Source organism: Cololabis saira, chromosome 22 (genome assembly GCF_033807715.1).
Source record: "Cololabis saira isolate AMF1-May2022 chromosome 22, fColSai1.1, whole genome shotgun sequence".
NCBI lineage: Eukaryota > Metazoa > Chordata > Actinopteri > Beloniformes > Belonidae > Cololabis > Cololabis saira.
Window position 1 is genome coordinate 31,884,007 of NC_084608.1, and position 21,940 is coordinate 31,905,946.

Sequence of the window (21,940 nt, forward strand, 5' to 3'; positions counted from 1 at the left end):
TTGTGATTTTCTGGTACCAGGTGTAGGTTTCCAGATATTCAACTATGTTCCACCGATACAATTGTGTCTTCCTCTTAGTCATCTACACTTACGGCTCAGTGGTCCAATATACTGGCTGATCTATTCACGACGTAGAAAACAGGGATCGCTAGTTCTCCCGTAACATTTTTAGGCGATATACTTTTTGATCCGTCATTCGTAATCCAATCATTTCTTTTCTTACCTCTGCAGGGTCCTTTGCTCTTAATTTACACATTTGATCACTTTCCGTTCATTAATTTATCATCTGATAGTTATCCTAGAACTGAGACCACAAAATAAAAGTAATTTAGAATATAAATAAAACATGTCTGTACTTCACACATGCATGTTTGTGTGTCATATATAGGAGTTTTTTGTTGTTTTTAAGATAAAATGCAAGGAACGAGCCACCAGAAACAAAGAAGAAATCAATGACAAAGAGCTTTACTGTGATCATTTTCATGCAAAAATCAAACGAGACATCGGCTAAACCAGTGAAGATAGTTTATTACAGTAGGTGGCCCCTGTATCTGTCCCACAAAACATTCATGTTTTGGCATCTTTCAGCATCTACTGGTGACTGAACGGTTGCTTAAATGGTCATAACTGAAAACATAAAACCCTTGTTTTTATTGAGCAGATTTCTCGTTTATTACCTGGCTATTAAATGTCCTTAAGCACTCTTTTGCTGTTTTAATTTGTCTTCTGTATCGAAACACATTCCAGTCTAATGCAACGCTTACTGAAACTAGATGATTCAAGATAGTAATATCATATGTGGTTAACAGTTAATAATCTGAATAAACCTTATGAAGGTTCTGAATTGTTCCATGTTATGAATCAAAGTTGATGATGTGACTCTGACAACAGTCTTGTACTTAAAATAGTTTTTGAGCTCCAACTCCTTAAATGTTTTCTACTGTACTCTTATGTTCTTCTGATATCATTTCCAAATGTCGTGCCTGATAGTAAATATACTTAAATTCGTCAAAATTGTTCAAGACAAGTTATCCGAGCTCGGTAGAGGTTCATTATAGTTTTGATTAAAAGTGGGGCAAGGGATTCGACATGACTTCAAACCTTGAATAGTTTTTGTCGTGTTAAGTGAATATTTCCCGGTGAATACGTTGTAAAAAGGTTTCCCCACCCCCCCACAGCGTAACAAACGTTGCTCCAGCCGATCGCGGACAGGGGGAGAGTTCAAGCAGGTTCTTGAGGGTGTGTTTTCTCAGGGAGCACTGGAGGAACGGTGGCCGAGACCCGCCATTGCTGAAAATAAAAGTAACGCTGCAAACAGAAACAAACGCCGCTGCAAATAAAATAAACGGTTAGCAAATAAAATAAACGCTGCAAACAGAAACAAACGCCGCTGCAAATAAAAGAAACGCTGCAAATAAAATAAAAAAACGACGCAAATAAAAAAGCCACAACGGAAGTGAATTACCGGGGACTATTTTTGCCGATGCACCGGTGTTGCACATTAAAAATTACACGTAGCAACGTTGAACACTAACCTTTTAACTTATTTTCTCGTTCGTTGTTCTTCTTATTCCTCGCTCTTCTTATTTATTCTTTTTCTCTTACGTCCTCTTCGTCTTCTTCTTCTCCTCTCACGTAAAAAACACCGGTGCATCAGCAAAAATAGTCCCCGGTAATTCACTTCCGTTGTGGCTTTTTTATTTGCGTCGTTTTTCTTTTTATTTGCAGCGGCGTTTCTTTATATTTGCAGCGTTTCTTTTATTTGCAGGGGCGTTTGTTTTTTATTTTCAGCATTTATTTTATGTGCAAAACGTTTATTTTATATGCAGCAGCGTTTCTTTTTATTTGCAGCGTTTCTTTAATTTTCCGCGATGGCGGGTCTCGGCCACCGTACTGGAGGGACGGAGAAGCCAACTCTGTTTTGTTTCAAATATCAACAGACGTGACGTCCAGAAATCCCTTACCCTACTTTTACCACCAGAGTGACATTTGCTCCTCTTTTATTTACTTTCAGCTTCCAACTGCTAAATTTCTTTGGCACTAAAATCCAACAAACATTTAACCAATAGCCCCATGGCCGTTACGTGACCACTGCTGCTTTATGAGCTGAAGACCCGTCACCGTGCACAGATCGACTGCAATGCTTTGATGGATCTGTACATTTATAAAAGATCCTAATAATCTGTGGGAATCTCTCGGGCCGGGAATCCTGACCACTGTCGTTTGAAAATGGCAACATTTCAAAACGCCGCCTCTACTTTAAGGCCCCGTTTACACAGAGCAAAAACGTGGCGTTTTCATGCGTTTTGGCCGTTTGTTTACACGAAAACAAAGCTCAAAGTCACCAAAAACGATCATTTCTGAAAACTCCGGCCAAAGTGGAGATTTTCAAAAACTCAGTTTTCACGTTTGCTTGTAAACGGAGGGAAACGGAGATTTAGGCTTCAGAACGTCACATTATGAGACAGAAACGTCACCAGCGTCATGAGTGCGACCTGTGTTTACAATTTGTTTGGCCACCGTCAATATTTTCTTGTATTTTACCTGTTTTATATTCTAAAGTCACACTTAAAAGTAACTCCACTTCTCTGTCACTCCAAACGAAAGACTCGTTCCGTCTTGGAAGTAACTGACAGTCAAGGCTGATTTATGGTTCCACGTTACACCAACGCAGAGTCTACGGCGTAGGGTACGCGGCGACACGCACCGTACGTAGGCTACGCCGTCGATTTAACGCAGAACCATATTATTCAGGCTTCACACGTGTCATTTGTTGACGTTTTTTTCCAGGATTCTGATTGGCTAGCATGACTTTACGCTTCTCGTTACACTGCCCCCTGCAGGTTTTGATGCTCATAGCACCTTAACAGCATATTTATGCGGGTTCCTGTAAATGATGAGATTTTGAAAACGATCTCGTCTAAACGATGGAATTTTTCAAAACATAGAGGGGGAAATATCCGTTTTTGTAAATACCCGGCTATGTGTAAACGGGGCCTTAAACTAATCTTAGGAGTCACTGCCGCATCAGACCCACTGCCCTGAGTGATGAATAATATGCTGCTTTCTCGTCCTTGTAGGAGCTATTTTAAAAAAGCAGGTGTGTTTGTTTCATGGGGATTATTTGGACATCATTTTTTGACTTCCTGGTTTTTTTTTTTTGTTGTTGGTCAAATTCAAAATGAAAGAGAACAAAACAAAGCAATAGTTATGGGTATTTTCAAAGAAAACAGACACTAAAAGGTATTTTAATTTATTTATGGTCATCGTAAACATCTTACACTCTTCCAGATTTACTGTCAGAGCAGAAAAACACATGACTGCAATATCCTAACATTAAACGAAAGACTCCGTCTGCATCCACTCACTGTTTGATTTGCATAATTCCATGTAATGTGCTTGCTGTAGTATTCCTCAGTTCAGTCAGTCCATAGCTGTCTGTGTAACTGTGTAATACATAATCAGTGTCTGTTCCTGTCAGTTTTTCTGGAGATTACTGCTGTAATTTATCCTCAGCATCAATGAATCGGTGTAAGTTGCAAATCCAGACCATTGTTCTCGTGCCATCTGGACGTAGACGGTGGCGTGTCTCGTGATTCTGCCCCACCGGTCGGGTCTTTAACCATGGTGCGTTTCTGTTTGGCTAGCTGCTTTTATTTAAAAATGACTTCTTATTCTTGTGACTGAACTAAGTCAAACTATGGCAAATACAACTACTACTACTACTACTGCTATTACTACTATTCAATGCTGTAACGTCGTAAATCTTGCTCTTGTGGCTTCTGCATGAATACAAGAAATTAGTAGGACCGATGTTTCACTGCCCTCGATAGAAGAAAAAGAAAAAAAAAGATCTTTTATGGACTGTTACAAGTTGTATAGTGAGTGATACTGTCTCTAACCCACTGTATTCTGTGCTTGTTATGACTATTGCTCTATGACAAGCTTATAGCATCAATATATGGGAATATTTGGTAGATTTATATTGTGTTATATTGTGATAGCATGTACATAAAAGATACCTCCTCTGCAATAAATATTTATATGAAAAAGGACTGCATTCTCACTGGTTTTGAATGTGTTTTGTAGGCCTGAGTTGAAAAAAAAATCGATTTCCCAATTCTAAATCGATTCTCATATTAATTCCTAAAAATCGATTCATATGTCTAAAGATCGATTTTTAAAAAAAAAAAAGTTTTTTAAATTTTATTTATTTATGGGTTTTTTTTCATCATTACATTACAACTTTTGGTTATTTTTTTGTTTATCCCCAAAAAAGGAATGTTTTGTTGGACACGAGAATAACTGGTGCCATGTTTTTGCCTTTTAAATATGTTTAAAGGTATGAAAACATTAAAGTGTTAGGTTATAATTGCATAAATTGTCTATATTTCATTACTTTATAAACTGTCTTGGGGTTACATTTGCAAAAAATGCTAAAAACCAAATGCTCAAAAATTAAAAACCAAAATAGACCGAAAATGGAACAAATAAAAAAAGAATGGGGGAAAAAATAAAAGCGATTTCATCCGTCTCTGTTTCCTCCCTGGATCTGTTTGGTAATTCTGACCCACATGATGTTTCTGAAAGCAGTTCTATCAGCATTCTGGGAGCTGATTGGTCCTTACAGCATCATTAGCTGCAATACTTGCTGTTTAATCTCAATATAATACTAGTAGTAATATTTTACATAACTACACAGTCATATAATTCATGCAACAGCTCAAAAAACTGTTTTAATAACACTAACCCAAATCAATATCGGAATCGAATCAAATCTTGATAATCGATTCTGAATCTTAAGAATCGGAAGCGAATCGATTCTTGACATTTGAATCGATCCCCAGCCCCTAGTTTTTTGTGGTTGTCTGGGAATGTGCCTGCTGAAAACAACCCTCGCTAAACAAAGAACCTGCAGCATTTTCTGCTCTATTTCTGCTCCAACGGTTCAAATCCCAGGAGGGACTGATGTAAGATGATGCTTCCCGTGATGCGTTTGTGCCTCATCATCCCTGTCTCAGGTTTGTTCGGGGATTGTCATTGTAAGACATCCGGTCGGAGGGAATCTGGCCTCGGACAGCCTCGTGCACGGTCTCCACTTTGGGATATGTGCATCTTGGCAAGCGTCCTGCGAGGCTTTTATGCCGAGCTGCGGTCTTCTGGCTGGAGATAAACGGACGCGCTGCAACAATCACCGGGGACAAGATGGTATCAAATGCTGACACCCTGCAAAACATCGGAGGCCTTTCTCCTTTTCTAAAACACTTAAAGGCAAAGGTGAAATGATTTATTCATTGTGTCAAATGCAAAATAATTACCTGCTCTATTAGCCGCAATAATTCAAAACATTTCCATCAAGAAAATACAGCGTGGCCACTGTCACATGCACTTATGTCTACTGTAACCAGGGAGGCAGATAACACTTCAGAAGCAAACATGTTAACATCTCTGTTGACGGAGCACTTTCAGAAGCTTTCTGATAAACAGAATATCAAAATGAGTTTCAGCAGGAAACAGAAATAAAAGAAACATTATTGAAATAACTTCTGATGTAAACTATCTCTCAGGTAGAAGATTTGTGGATTGCATTTTGAGTGTATGTTCTTCTTGTCATGATGTAAGGTAATGTGGAAACCAAATATACACTGCAAAAACTCAAAATCTTAACAAGAATATTTTTCTTCTTTCTATTTAAAATGTCTCATTTTTAGTAAAAAAAAAAATCTCATTACAGTTAAAACAAGACTCATCACTGGAAAAAACAACAATTTTCACTTGTTTCAAGTAATTTTCACTTAAAATAAGTAGAAAAATCTGCCAGTGGAACAAGATTTTTTGCTTGTAATGAGAAGATAAATCTTGTCCCACTGGCAGATTTTTCTACTTATTTCAAGTGAAAATTTACTTGAAACAGGTGAAAATTGTCAAATAACAAGTTATTTTTCTGGCAATGACTCTTGTTTTAAGTGTAATGAGATTTTTTTGACTAAAAATTTGACATTTTAACTAGAAATAAGACAAATATTCCTGGTAAGATTTTGTTTTTGCAGTGTAGGAGACTGAGATGGCCCCAGATAGCAAAAGATGTTAAATCAATGTTGAATTATGGTAAAAAAGGCTGATTTTTGGTTAACGTCGACAATTGATGGTGGCTCAACCATCAATCAATCATCCAATTCTAATGCCAACATGTAATCAGTGTTGAATCAACGTATTCTGTTTGTCGCGGACCAGGATTCAACAATGTTTCTGCTTAACCATATATCAACATTGATTCACTCATATTTTGCTCTCAGGGGCAGGAGCCCCAAACAAAAGTAATTTATGAAACAAACCGCTGCATAGCCAGGAACGACAAAGAAAACTCAAAAACCAACCGGGCAGAAAACCAAACATATCCCTTTTACACCAAGCTGGTTCCAGGGCTGGTGCTAGTGCTGGTGCTAGAGCCGGTTCGCGGTTGGTTCTAAGTGAGAACCGGTTGAGAACCGTTTGCTTTTACACAAGCTGGTGCTGGCCAGCAGCTGGCCAGAGAGCCACGTCATTACGTTACTGTATACGTCTGTACGTCACCATTTCTCGGTACAACTAGCGCCAAATTCAGTCACCACAACAAAGATGGAGGACTACGCTGTGCTCTTCCGTGGAGCGCCAGTGGCTGCGGAGCTGCGGAGCTGCCCTCTGTTGCCACGGCTTAGCCGCAGGGTACGGCGTAGCCTACGCCGTAGGGTACGCGGCGACGCGCACCATTCTGTGTTGGTGAAATGCGGAACCATAAATCAGCCTTACGGCGATCCCTATGCCTTAGGCTCTGCGTTGGCAGAATTCTCTATTGTGATCATTTTGCTGCGACGTAGGGTCCCTCCGGGTCCCTCCGCCGTTCATTGTTGTGTCTAAAAATGATGCGCAGTGCCCACCCAATCAGAAACGGTACAGATATTCTGTGATATTTTGTTATATGCGATGTTTTTTATGGCGCTCTTCCGTGTTTACTCTGCTTTGGTTGTTCAGTAACACCGCCCCCAGCCCTTGACGTAAGCACGTAGCTCCCGACGGAACGTGGTTCTTTTCCTAGACCAGCAAAGAGTTGGTTCTTGTCTAGCACCAGTTTTGAGAGCCAGGAGCCGGTGCTTAGGCTGTGTAAAACCAAAGAACTGGTGCTAAGTCTGGCTCTAGCCCAGAACCAGCCCTGGAACCAGCTTGGTGTAAAAGGGGTAACAGAAGCCAGGGCAAGAAACTGTACGATAGGGACAGTACGGACCAGCAGGGATGAGACAAGACGAAACAAGAGACACTCACAGGACTGACAAGACACAGGTGAGAACAATCAGGCCAGATGGGAACAAGGGAAGTCAAAACACAAGTAGCCTACACAGGCTTTCAAAATAAAACAGGAACAGATATAAACCCAAAACCGTGACACTTCTTGAACCCTTTGTTGACTTGGCAAACCACACCTTTTCACTTTTCAATAAGTCCTGGTGTGCTGCCCTTCCATAGAGTCTGTAGATTAGTAGATCTGTAGACTGTGCTGTGCCTTCTGTCCATGTAGGCTTGCCGTAGTTTTAGTCTACTGAAGAAAGCCGTTAAGCAAAGCTGTTATTTTTCCCTACTTGTTTTTTCTCTGCTGAACCCTAAAAAGCATATGTCTATGAGTAATACTTACCTTTTATGTTAAACTTACCTCTGATGGTGTTCGGAATTAGATGATAGTTTGAGAGGAAAACGTAAAAAACGGGAGCGATGCTAACGCGTTAGCATGTCAATGGGATTTTCCATGTTACGTTAGCATCAAGCTAACCGCCAGTTGTTCATAGCAGTTTATCAGTTAGAATCAGTTAGAATCAGTATAATTTCAGTAAATGTTTATGTTTATTTGTACTGTACATAATAATTAATGACATAGCATTTGTTGATGTTTAAGAAAGGGTCAAATACAATACAGATTGTAACACTTTATTGTCTTATTTTTCTGTATTGCAGTTTCACAGTGCTTCTGACAGTAAACATCCTAAACGTCCCTGCTGTCTCCTGGATGTTTATTTAAGAACCTGTTTAGCTATCTGCCAAGCTAGGAATCATCTCTACGTCCTAGTAAGGGCAGAATACCTGGTATCTCTCCCTTTCATAGCCATGTTCAAACCGTGCCGAACCAAACGCTTAGGGTCATGCGCTTTATTAGGTGATGTAGCTAGGGTTGCCACCTTTCAGAAATAGAAATAAGGAACACCTGATTTCAGCAGCGCAGGAGCCAAAAAAAAGCCCCAAAACTTCTAAACTGAATAAAAATGTGTTTATTTTATATGAAAAAACAAAATGCTTTGATTTAAAGTTTAAAGTGCTTTAATAGCATTGAACTTGCATGACTGTACAGACAGCCAACCATACTAGTAACTGAAATATCCTCCTATGCTACGTATGTCCATATCAGCCCAGATGTAATATAGCCTACAGGTGAAGAATATGGTGTAAAAGTTAATTTATTTCAATAATTCAACTAGAATATGGTGTAAAAGTTAATTTATTTCAATAATTCAACTAGAATATGGTGTAAAAGTTAACTTATTTCAATAATTCAACTAGAATATGGTGTAAAAGTCAATTTATTTCAATAATTCAACTAGAATATGGTGTAAAAGTCAATTTATTTCAATAAGTCAACTAGAATATGGTGTAAAAGTTAATTTATTTCAATAATTCAACTATAATATGGTGTAAAAGTTAACTTATTTCAATAATTCAACTAGAATATGGTGTAAAAATTAATTTATTTCAATAATTCAACTAGATTATGGTGTAAAAGTTAACTTATTTCAATAATTCAACTAGAATATGGTGTAAAAGTTAATTTATTTCAATAATTCAACTATAATATGGTGTAAAAGTTAACTTATTTCAATAATTCAACTAGAATATGGTGTAAAAATTTATTTATTTCAATAATTCAACTAGAATATGGTGTAAAAGTTAACTTATTTCAATAATTCAACTAGAATATGGCGTAAAAGTTAATTTATTTCAATAATTCAACTAGAATATGGTGTAAAAGTTAACTTATTTCAATAATTCAGCTAGAATATGGTGTAAAAGTTAATTTATTTCAATAATTCAACTAGAATATGGTGTAAAAGTTAACTTATTTCAATAATTCAACTAGAATATGGTGTAAGTTAATGAAAATACGGTACAAATCGTGTCCCGTGTATTAGTTCAATACGGGACGCAACATTTTTTTCTCAAATAAAGGACAATTCCGTATTTTACGGGACGGGTGGCAACCCTAGATGTAGCTATACTGAAGTGTCCAAGAGCCACTATTCAAAACAACCGGAAAATATAGTTACACCCTTAACATGTAGTTTGCTCCTACTCCGCTGCAAAACATTTAGCCATTTTCATGTGTTGATACGAGTCTGGCTGCCCTTCTGCCTGTGTTACATGTGTTTGTTCGTTTCATTGGTTGCATGTTTATCCAGTGGTGTCCAGTTGTAGTTTCTCACCCGTCCCGTAAAATACGGAATTGTCCTTTATTTGAGAAAAAAATGTTGCGTCCGGTATTGAACTACCGGTAATACGGGACGCGATTTGTCCCGTATTTTCATTAACTTTTACACCATATTCTAGTTGAATTATTGAAATAAATTAACTTTTACACCATATTCTAGTAGAATGATTGAAATAAATTAACTTTTACACCATATTCTAGATGAATTATTGAAATAAATTAACTTTTACACCATATTCTAGATGAATTATTGAAATAAATTAACTTTTACACCATATTCTAGTTGAATTATTGAAATAAATTAACTTTCACACCATATTCTTCAGCTGTAGCTATATTACATCTGGGCTGATTTGGACATACGTAGCATAGGAGGCTATTTCAGTTGCTAGTATGGTTGGCTGTCTGTACAGTCATGCAAGTTCAAAGCTAAAAGCACTTTAAACTTTAAATCAACGCATTTTGTTTTTTCATATAAAATAAACACATTTCTATGCAGTTTAGAAGTTTGGGGGCTTTTTTTTTTTTTGGCTCCTGCGCTGCTGAAATCAGGGCATCCCTTATTTTTATTTCTGAAAGGTGGCAACCCTACCTACCATAATTATTTGCATTGAAGAAGACATGTCAGGGCTGCATGGGTTCCCTGCAGGTACTTGGACGGTTAGTCCAAAAACATCCCATATATCTTAATTGGTTATTTTAAATTGATTAAGTATAACTGTGCATGATTGTTTATGCCATTTGTCTCTATGTGGACCCATGATGAACTGATATTCTGTCTTGGATGAGTTGTCTCACCAGTTTTCAATTATGAACAGTTCAAAATTTCACCGAAAGTGAAGCTGCAAATATAAACAAAGAGTAATTATTGTTGTCTGTAAATGATGAACGTAAAGCTCATTAAAACTGCAGACTTTTATAGTCCTTCAGCTAATAGCTTTGGTGTAATTTAACTGCCTTAACGTCCAGACGAGTCAAGTCAAGTTTATTCATATACCACTATTAGATGTGATTCTTCAGCTCAAATTAAAGGCCAACGAGAAAAGAAAAGTCTTAAGCAAAGACTTGAATGTAGCGGCAGTTCCAGCAGTTCTTATCAGTAATCTGTTCCCCAGAAGAAGACCAGCGTTTGAAGCTCAGTCACCTCCGTTTTTAGCTCTGGGAACATCAAAGACCAACTGGCTGGAAGAACTCAGCGCATGAACGTGGACGAGTATGAAGGTGAAAAAGATCGAGCAAGGACAGTGGCTCTGATCCATTTAAAATGCTAAAAGTAATCATTAAAATCTTAAAATCCACCCTGAAACAGACAGAAAGCCAGTGGAGTAATGCAGCATTTTGCACCCACTGCAGCTAGCGAGTATATGACTGGTCTAACAAAGATTACAATAATCCAGACTTGTGGTTATAAAAGCAACCTCTCATCGGGAGAATAAACCATCAGCTTTCCTTAAACCGGCCTTTCTTGCAACTAAATCTGGAATATTTTTGATTCATTTCGACATAATTTGGCTGACAGAATGTAGACAGAACCAAAGAGTCGTGGTCTTTTGGGTATGGACAAATACGCAAGTGTGATGAACAATAATATCAAAGTGTAGTGAAATGCTTTTTTAAATATCTGTCCAAAGTTATATTAAATAAAAAAAATACATCTTTGGAGAATCTGTGTGATAAATATATAGCATAAGTTGCATTTTCCCCGTAAAACAACTTTTATTGCACTCCAAATGAAAGATTTGATGTTCAGGCTTGGAGCAGTGTTGTTGTTGCCACAGCTGTTTTGGACTTGAGAATTACATTTAGCTAGATTTGGAAAAGTTGAGCAAGCTGAAGTGCTCTGTTGTTTCAGTAAAAAGTTCAATCTCATTCAGATCTCAGTTTCAATTAGCATAAATGCAAAATAAGGCAAGGCAAGTTTATTTGTATAGCACAATTCAACACAAGGTAATTCAAAGTGCTTTACATCAACATTAAAAGCAGAAAGACACAATCAAACAGTAACAAGTCAATTAAAAAGGGAAATAGAAATAAGAAATAATAATACAATACAATGAAATAAAATAAAATAGAATAAATAACATATAAAATGAAATAAAATTATAAGAAAATAGGTAAAATAAGCTTTTCATTGAACAGATCTCTTTGTTGTAGGTCAGGGGTCGGCAACCCACATGCGGCTCTTTAGCACCGCCCTGGTGGCTCCTGGAGCTTTTTAAAAAATGTTTGACCTTTTTCTTCCTTTTTTCTCTTCTTTTTTTCCTTTTTTTCTTTTTTCTTCTTTTTTTCCTTTTTTCCTTTTTTTCTTCCTTTTTCTTTTCCTTTTTAATCTCGACTTTTCGTCTTTTTTCTCAATATTGTACTTCAACATTAATCTTGACATTTCCACTTTTTTCTCAACATTTTGACTTTTTTCTCAAAGTGCATAATGAAAAAAAAAATCTTCCCCCAGTTATAACTAATATAAAAACATGCAGCATGTGTTGCCTTCATTCTAAGGCTTATACAAGACTTTTCATTTTTTGCGGCTCCAGACATATTTGTTTTTTTTGTGTTTTTGTTCCAATATGGCTCTTTCAACATTTTGGGTTGCCGACCCCTGTTGTAGGTTAAAAACAGAACTCTGGCTGCAAAAGACAACTCTGAGCAGCCGACAGTCGTCTGCATCTCTTCCGTGTGAGAGAGAGAGTCCCGGTTGCAGGTTGTGTGTGTTTGGTGTCCTACAGGACAGCAGGGGACGGCATCCAGCAGGGCAGGGCTTATTTTTAAACCTCAGACGGTGATCGGTGCGTGAATCACAGCCTTTTGTGGCACGGCCATGTGGGCAGTGATGGACAAGCGGCTGGGAAAAGTGGGGACGAGAGATGAGGGGAGGCTGATCGCACGGCTCAGGGCAGCGGGCTCCGGCGCTGACTCATTTGTCTCTCAGATGCATGGGAGGATGAGGGAGGATGAGGGAGGATGAGGGAGGATGAAGGAGGGAGCGGCGGGGGATCGGGGTACGCTGAGGACATCTCCAGTGTCGTGGTGCGTAGTCGTGACTCATGCAGAGGGGGCTGCATGTGTGGGGGGAAGCGACGGGGAGACGTGATGAATACACATGTGGAAGGTACAATATGCATGCAGTCATCTGAAACAGAAAGAACAAGGTCAGGTCTTAAAATTAGGTAACACATGACAAATTTGATGATGCAGTTAATTAACAAAGGCTTGTCCAAAATATAGAAGCTACAGTATGTGGAAAGTAGGAATGGGTGATATTTTACCGTTCACGATAAACCGTCAAAAAAATTCCCCACGGTAAGAATTTGTATCTCACTGTAAAAATGATAAATTCCCGTTGATGACGTTTTTGTGTAAAGTCAAATTTATGGTTCTGCGTTACGTACGTGAAGGAAGGAAGGAAGGAAGGAAGGAAGGAAGGAAGGAAGGAAGGAAGGAAGGAAGGAAGGAAGGAAGGAAGGAAGGAAGGAAGGAAGGAAGGAAGGAAGGAAGGAAGGAAGGAAGGAAGGAAGGAGCCAGAAAGAAAGAAAGAAAGAAAGAAAGAAAGAGAAAGAAAGAAATGAGCTAGAAAGAAAGAAAGAAAGAAAGAAAGAAAGAAAGAAAGAAAGAAAGAAAGAAAGAAAGAAGGAAAGAAAGAAATGAGCCAGAAAGAAAGAAAGAAAGAAAGAAAGAAAGAAAGAAAGAAAGAAAGAAAGAAAGAAAGAAAGAAAGAAAGAAAGAAATGAGCTAGAAAGAAAGAAAGAAAGAAAGAAAGAAAGAAAGAAAGAAAGAAAGAAAGAAAGAAAGAAATGAGCCAGAAAGAAAGAAAGAAAGAAAGAAGGAAAGAAAGAAATGAGCCAGAAAGAAAGAAAGAAAGAAAGAAAGAAATGAGCTAGAAAGAAAGAAAGAAAGAAAGAAAGAAAGAAAGAAAGAAAGAAAGAAAGAAAGAAAGAAAGAAAGAAAGAAAGAAAGAAAGAAAGAAAGAAAGAAAGAAAGAAAGAAAGAAAGAAAGAAATGAGCTAGAAAGAAAGAAATGAGCTAGAAAGAAAGAAAGAAAGAAAGAAAGGAGCCAGAAAGAAAGAAAGAAAGAAAGAAAGAAAGAAAGAAATGAGCTAGAAAGAAAGAAAGAAAGAAAGAAAGGAGCCAAAAAGAAAGAAAGAAAGAAAGGAGCCAGAAAGAAAGAAAGAAAGAAAGAAATGAGCTAGAAAGAAAGAAAGAAAGAAAGAAAGAAAGAAATGAGCCAGAAAGAAAGAAAGAAAGAAAGAAAGGAGCCAGAAAGAAAGAAAGAAAGAAAGAAAGAAAGAAAGAAAGAAATGAGCTAGAAAGAAAGAAAGAAATAAATAAATGAGCCAGAAAGAAAGAAAGAAAGAAAGAAAGAAAGGAGCCAAAAAGAAAGAAAGAAATGAGCCAGAAAGAAAGAAAGAAAGGAGCCAAAAAGAAAGAAAGAAAGAAAGAAAGGAGCCAGAAAGAAAGAAAGAAAGAAATTAGCTAGAAAGAAAGAAAGAAAATGAGCCAGAAAGAAAGAAAGAAAGAAAGAAAGAAAGAAAGAAATGAGCCAGAAAGAAAGAAAGAAAGAAAGAAAGAAAGAAAGAAATGAGCTAGAAAGAAAGAAATGAGCTAGAAAGAAAGAAAGAAAGAAAGAAAGAAAGATAAATTCCCATTGATGAGGTTTTTGTGTAACAAACATGGCGGATCTGAGAGTGAGATAGATTTATAGTTAAAAAGATGGAGTTGAATTGGTATTTTTTTTATCATCATTTTTATCGTTATCAGGATAAATGCCAGAAATTATCGTGATACATTTTTTAGTCCATACCGCCCAGCCCTAGTGGAAAGTCCTTGAACCACCTTTTTCAGGAGTAACTTGAAGTAACAGATGGACTGTAAGACTCTTGCATCATTGTTAACTAATTTTGGCTCCATCTTCTTTACATAATTGCATCATTTGATTGTGGTTTGTGTGCATGTGCTCATGAATACATCTATTAGTATTTTCAGACCTGATCCTCTGGAAACCTTTTATGCATCAGCCTCCAAATAAACTAGGAATAATGAATAAAAACCAATTAAAAGATTAAACCGTCTCCTTGGTGCTCGTCAATATTAATGAAGGGTACTATAGTTATAGTTTCAAACTGGTTTCTTATAGCTCAGCGGGATCTACAGGTCTTCCATCAGAAAGAGAAGCAAATGGGTTCCAGCGAGGGAACTAATTCAATTCAGTTCAATTCATTGAAATTCATACCAACACGTTTTCATTCCTGTCACCAGCTTTAGCATCTATCCAGCCAGGAGATTATACGTCGTCACAGCTCATGCTGTAGCCCTGCAGCCATATGCTTATTTTTGTCTCAGTGTGTGAATCCCCTGATTCTTCCCAAAACAAAGATGATCAATGAAATTAAAACTAGACATCAATGCTAATTCAGGTGGAGGCATTAGGCTGTAATGGCTGGCCAGCAGGCACAGTTAAGGCTTGTGATTTACGATGCTTGAGCATACATCTGGGTGATGCAAGGGTTGGTCATTTTCCTCCTGACATTAGTGTGGTATGCTGCCTCCATGTGGTCAGAAGTGGTAGTGCTACATAAAGTGGCTTTAAAGGGGACCTACTATGAAAAACAGGTTTTTTCTTGCTTTAACATATATAAAGTGGTCTCCCCTCAGTCTGCCAACTCAGAGAAGGAAGAAAGCAACCAAATTCTGCAGTGTCTGTACAGCCGCCCGGATGAGCCGTCCAGTGTGATGTGGATCTACGAGCCGTTCAGATTCTGATCCCGTCGTTACGTAACCAAAATGCAAACCACGCCCACAACTAAACACTGTGTAACTGCATGAGCGTCCGACTATCGTAGCACTGCGTGACATCGGACACTCTCTGTCCATCTCCCTCCAGCAGCTGCCACTTTATTGAGGTTTTTGTAGTGAAATGATGAGGAATCATAGAGATAACTTCTCATTTCAACTAACTGGATCAGCCGTTCCTCATCCGTGACTGTTTCCTACAGCGCTTTCAACCGGCTTTCAACGTGAGCGACAGGAAGAAAATAGAAGCCGAGCGTCCGACAAATGTTCAGCTCAAAACGACGCCGCCAGTTAGGACAGTCCAATAGAAAAATAAAGCAATGGAATTGATTTTGTCGCTGACACTCGCTCGCATCGCATGCAGTTAGGACCAGCCCCCCAGTCTCGCACTCAGAAGGCACGCCGATTTTTTCCAGTGGCCAGCCGCGGTACTGCAACCAAAAATCCCATGTGGCCCAGAAAGCTTTTTTCCCATAGACCGCAATAGTAAAAGAGAAGCCTCTAAAACTGTTCACAGGAACCTCCAGCTGTAATCACCGGCAATTACTAATCTTTGTATTCTATATTTTTAAGTCATGGACTTTATATCTGTCAAAAATGTTTTATAACGGCCAGAAAAGTCAAAGAAAAGTCTCTTTCTGGGCGTCACGGCTGACGTCACAGCCGTGTCCGTGCATTCCACGGATGTTTTATATTAATATATATTATATAATTATATTATATTAATACATTAATAATATATGTAATACTATACATGTAATAATATACATTAATTAATATATTATATTAATACATATTTTATTCAAATTCGCGTCATTTCCCCAGAGCATCATGGGAGGTGACTCAACTGCGCATGCTCTATGGGCCCCTTAACGCGGAAGTAAACCCGGAAGTCAGGAACTTTTTTCGGCTTATGCGCCAGGCGAGCCACTTACATTGAAGTGAATGGGCGGCCATTTTCGTTCTTCCATCCAGTAATAATAGATCCATGGTTAGGACACGGTAACTCCCCCGGCCGGAGCTTCCGCCATTTTTTCATAGCGGTGTATCGCGTCATTCAGGCAGCCAATCAGCACAGAGCCTCATTATCATAGCCCCGCCCACTCAGAATCCCGCATAGATAATGAGGTTAGAGAACGGGAAGATAAAGACATGGTTTAGAAGCTGAATTTCAAATTTATAAAGCAAAAACAATCAAAAGCTTGTTTTTAAGACATTCAACGCCTGTTTTAAATAGGTATTATATACCATAATAGGTCCCCTTTAAGCAAACCTGTTATCTGGTCACCCGTCTAAACCGAGCAATTCCTGCAGCAGGAGAGACATATTACAGAGGTAATGTTTTATGTCTTTTATCACAAACTGGAAAAAAAAGCAGAAAGTCTAGCGGGATAAAGAAACTCTGAAAAATTTTGTAAAATCTTTATACAGTAAATGTGCAGAAGTTTGTTGCAATAATAAATGTGACTGGAGATTTCCTTGCAGTAAAGGCTTCGTGCTGTCGGACTGGTCTTTAAGCTTGAGCAGAGAAGTTTTCTTACCGCATGCTACGCATTTAAACCAGCTCATCTTCACTCTCATCAGGTTTCATCACCAACAACTCTCTAGAAGAGCGAGAGGTGGAAGCGAGGCCCCCTTTAGGAAGATTCATCCCTCCCTGCCCTGACCTGTTCCACCTCCTCCCCTCAGGAAGAAGGTACAGGTCTATCAAAGTGATAGTCAGGCAGTCAGACTGGTCAACAACACCTCCCCTCCTTAAAACACAAATTTTAAAGTCTAATTTTTAAATTACTTCAGGTTCCCAGCGAGTATAAATCCAGTGTGAACAGATAATTACAGACGTTTCGGTCTGAAGATGGTATATCTTTATCTATGTGGAAATATCAGGGGAATTCATGCTGAAATAATCTTTCTTCTAATAATCTTTCACTATAGACTGATGGAAATTATTTTAAAATGGCCTACTAATCCTCCCGAAATTGATGTATAGCAACAATTACTTGTCTAAAATCATTGTTTAGTTTAGTTTAGTTTAGTTTATTGTTTTGCACAGTTTTAAAAATATACAGGAAATATAAATACTATAGGTGCAGGAAGAGGCAAAAAACCCAATGGGCTTATTTGAAGCCTCCACCGAAGTTATTAACATTTCATGTGTTATAAAGAACACAAGATTAACATACAAAAACTAAAAGTATAACTACACAAAAGTGATGGCAAACTAATAATGCAATATATAAATAATAAAGAATAAAGACAAAAAAATAAGTGTGTGTGAGTGTGCATGGGATATTGTTTTTACAACTTATATTACTTATATTGACTCCTGAGCAAATAAGATGGTACATGTCACTATGAGTGAAACAAAAACAAAAAGAACATGGATACATAAACAACAATACATTGGGAAAACAGTTACAAAACAGCAGTCAGGTGGTCCTTCAAACGTCTTTTGTAACATTTCAAAGAGGAAGAGCTTTTTGCCAAGTGGGAAAAATCATTCCACAATTTAGTCTCTAAATCTCACCGAAAATTTGCCTCTGCAAGTGAGAAATTTAGGAGGATTAAGATCTGAGGATTGTCGAGTTGAATAAGAATGAATTGAATTGAAATACAATTTCGAGAAAAAAGTCGATATGTCGAGAATAATGTTGAAATAGAACACAAGAAATACAAGAATAAAGTCCAAATTTCGCCTTTTTTCTCAACATTTCAACTTTATTCACGAAATTTTGACTTTTTTCTCAACATTTCGACTTTTTTCTCGAAATTGTGCTTCAACATTAATCTCGACATTTCGACTTTTTTCTCAACATTTCGACTTTTTTCTTGAAGTGCACAATAAAAAAAAAATCTTCCCCTCTCAAATATTTTTTCTCCTGCATGGCCCTAATACTCTTCCGTAGAAAGGTGCCTTTTTATTAAAATTAAATTAATTTGACTGAATGTGGAAATATACACTGAGGTAATGTCAAAGTTTTTTTTTTTTTAATCCTCTCACGTGTGACACCAAAGTGTTTTTCTACCAAGCTAGCTCACATTTTTCCATCTAAGAATGAACCTGTGAATTTAATTTAAAGTAAGTCTTGAACTGTCCAGGAATATTCCCTTCACTTGAATTTAGCTTATAAATAAAAACGCATATCTGAAAAATATTGATATCATAAATAGTAAGAATCTGGAGTTTCTGAAATAAAGGAGTAGATGAAGCGTGTGACTCTGATCAAGTTGCAATCCTGACAAAACTGCTGATGTCTTTCCTTCCTAGCATTGTGTTAGCTCATCCCTGAATGTCCCAGATGAGTAAAGTGGCAAGACTTCTGCTTTATAGAAATGATTGTAGTTGTTTTTTTAGCAGTCTTGCTCTGCACAGTGAGTACAGATCAGATTTACTGCACTGGCCAGATATTATTCTTGATTTGTTGGACAACTGTGGCAGCAGCGGGGAGTCTCGTACACACTCACAGAGCGCTGGACTCCTACAAAGCCTTTCCAGCTTCAATGGGGTCTTAATTGCTGGAGGAGGCCCTGGTGGTGGGAGCAGCCGTGACTCACGCAGCGCTGCGGTTACGCACCGCCACCACAAGTGCCTCCACAACCGGAGGGAGCAGCTCAGCCCAGCCATCCACGCTTGAGAAGTCTTATGAATCTGCATTAAGACACACACACACACGCACATGTGTGAGATCATGAGTGGGTCAGTAAATTAGCTAATTTATTTCCCACTCAGAAATGAAATAAGGATTTGATGCTGCTTCGATGAACAGCTGGAAACCTGTCTCCTCTAAACCTTCGTCACTCAGCAGATGTGCTCTCTGAGACGGTGTGCTCCTACTGAGCATGTGCGGCCGACATCTGAAAACCTGCACTGAAAAACAAAGCTGATGTTAGCTCATCTCTGAAAACCTTAAATCTCTTTAACAGCTGCAATTATTCTCTATTTTTAAACACTGTCTTTTGATTATGACAGCCCAGTTTTCCTTTACAGCTTTCATAAGAAAGGTACGGAAGAGTATTAGGGCCAGGCAGGAGAAAAAATATTTGAGAGGGGAAGATTTTTTTTTTTTATTGTGCACAAAGTCGAAATGATGAGAAAAAAGTCGAAATGTCGAGAAAAAAGTCGAAATGTCGAGAAAAAAAGTCTAAATGTCGAGATTAATGTTAAAGGGGTAGGATTAAATACATTTTCTTCTTCCCACTCCCTTTCGAGTGTTAACGAATTAATTAGTATTTTGAACCTGCACCTGATAAACCTGATGAAGGTATTTTTTTAATTTTCTGTTGCACGCAGGTCACTTATGTTATGTTGTATTGCTCGAAATAAATATGAATTGAATTGAAGTACAATTTCGAGAAAAAAGTTGAAATGTCGAGAATAATGTTGAAATAAAATTTCAAGAATAAAGTCAAAATTTCACCTTTTTTCTCAACATTTCGACTTTTTTCTTGAAATTGTACTTCAACATTATTCTCGACATTTTTCTCATAATTTCGACTTTTTTCTCAACATTTCGAATTTTTTCTCGAAGTGCACAATAAAAAAAAATCTTCCCCTCTCAAATATTTTTTCTCCTGCATGGCCCTAATACTCTTCCGTAGAAAGGTGCCTTTTTATTCAAATTAAATTAATTTGACTGAATGTGGAAACATACACTGAGGTAATAATAAGTGTTTTTCTACCAAGCTAGCTCACATTTTTCCATTGAAAACACTTTATTCAGGTTATGATACTTGATCTCATAAACCCAAACTTTAATCCCAGTTGAACATGAACAATTAATCAGAGACATTTTACAATTTTGCGGAAAATATTGGCTCATGTTGAATTTTATCTAAAAAAGAAAAAAAAAAAAAAAAACGGTACCGCAGCAAAAAAAATGCTGCAAAAGTAAGTGGAGGAGCACTTGATGACTAATCAGCAACTAGTAAAAAAGAAGAAGGGTATAAAAGGAGAACTGCAGAGAGGCAGAGCCTCTCGGATGTAAACATGGGCAGAGCAATTTGTCACAAACTGGGAAAAATAATTGTGTTCCTCAATGTAAAATTGTGAAGTCTTTGAAGACCGCACCATCTACAGTGAATGGTATCTTCAAAAGACTCAGAGAATCAGGAGGAATCTGTGTGCGCCGGGGACACGGCCAAAGATGAATCATGACGCTTGTGATCTCCAGGTCCTCGGTCGTCCCTGCATCAACAACAGACATGATTCTCACTGCGTGGGCTCAGGAAAACCTCCAGACATCTCTGTCTGTGAACGCAGCTCATCATGCATCCACAAATGCAGCTCAGATCCAGAAACAGATGCAAACACGATCCAGAAACAGCGCCGTCTTCTTTGGTCGAAGCTGTTTTCTAACGGTCTGAGGCATAATGGCAAACTGTTGTCTAGTCCTGAATCAAAACTTGAAATTCTTCTAGGAAACCATGCACGGTGTGTCCTGCAGAGTACAGAGGAGAGGCAGCATCCAGCTTGTTATCAGCGGAGCTCAAAGGCCTGCACCTCTCGTGGTAGGGGGTTGCATTAGGGCCAATCCCAATACACCCCCTACTTTCTTTCACTACCCCTAAAAAAGAAGGGACAGATTTTAGGGCACTTGAAATCTTCCCAGGTTTCTGTCCCAATACTCCCACTACTCCTACTTTCAGCACCACCCCTAAAATCAGGAAGCTGAGAGCTAAAAGCTGTTTTAATTTCAGCTGTAGCGCTGTTAATATGCCACTTTATTAAGTTTTAATATTTTTTCAGGCGTAAAAGTAACCGTTAAGATCCCCAACCTGGGCTCAGTTTATCCAAATAACGCCTGTTAAGAAATTTGATCTGATGTTTTCGGCGATGATGAGACCGGGGCGCAGCAGCAGCAGCAGCCGGAGTACAGACGTGATCGCCGGGTCAACCTGCACCGTCGTCCCGGGGAGAAACCTGCAGCTCTGTGGAGAATTACCTCTGGCTGAAATAAATCATTTAGGGAGATAAATGTTGGTTTATTAGATGAAATCTAACAGTTGTAGCTACGCCTGTTAAGAAATTTGCTCCGAAAATTTCGGGATTTCTGCCTGCCGGCTCCAGGACTGATTTATGGTTACGCGTTAAATCGACGCAGAGCCTACGGCGTAGGTTACGTAACCTACGCTGTAGGCTCTGCGTTGGTGTAACGCGGGACCATAAATCAGCCTTTATTCTGGCGTGATCTTCGGCAAACGGGCAAACGAGTGATAATGTACATTCACTGAGTGAATATTATGAAAGTAAAATATATATTTATCGCTAGAAATGTAATCAAAACGCATTTTTATGCAGAAACTAACTCAAAATATTGATTTTATTCACTAAAAAATAAGAAATGTCCGCCATGTTTTTTTTTTTTATTCAGTCCGCAAATGACGACGAAAAGCATTCTGGGAAATTTTTCTGTCCCTAGATCAACTAGTGAGGATCGGAAATCCCTCAATCCGTAGGGACAGATTCATAACCACTACACTCGTTTTCTTCACTAGCCCTAGGTGAAAAGAGGAATTGGGACACCACTACCCTCACGGGAACGTGCAAAATTTAGGGGTAGGGCTGAAAAGTAGGGGTAGTAGGAGTATTTGGACAGGGCATTAGTGTCTTACACATCTTGAAAGGCCCCATCGAGGCTTGAGAAGTAG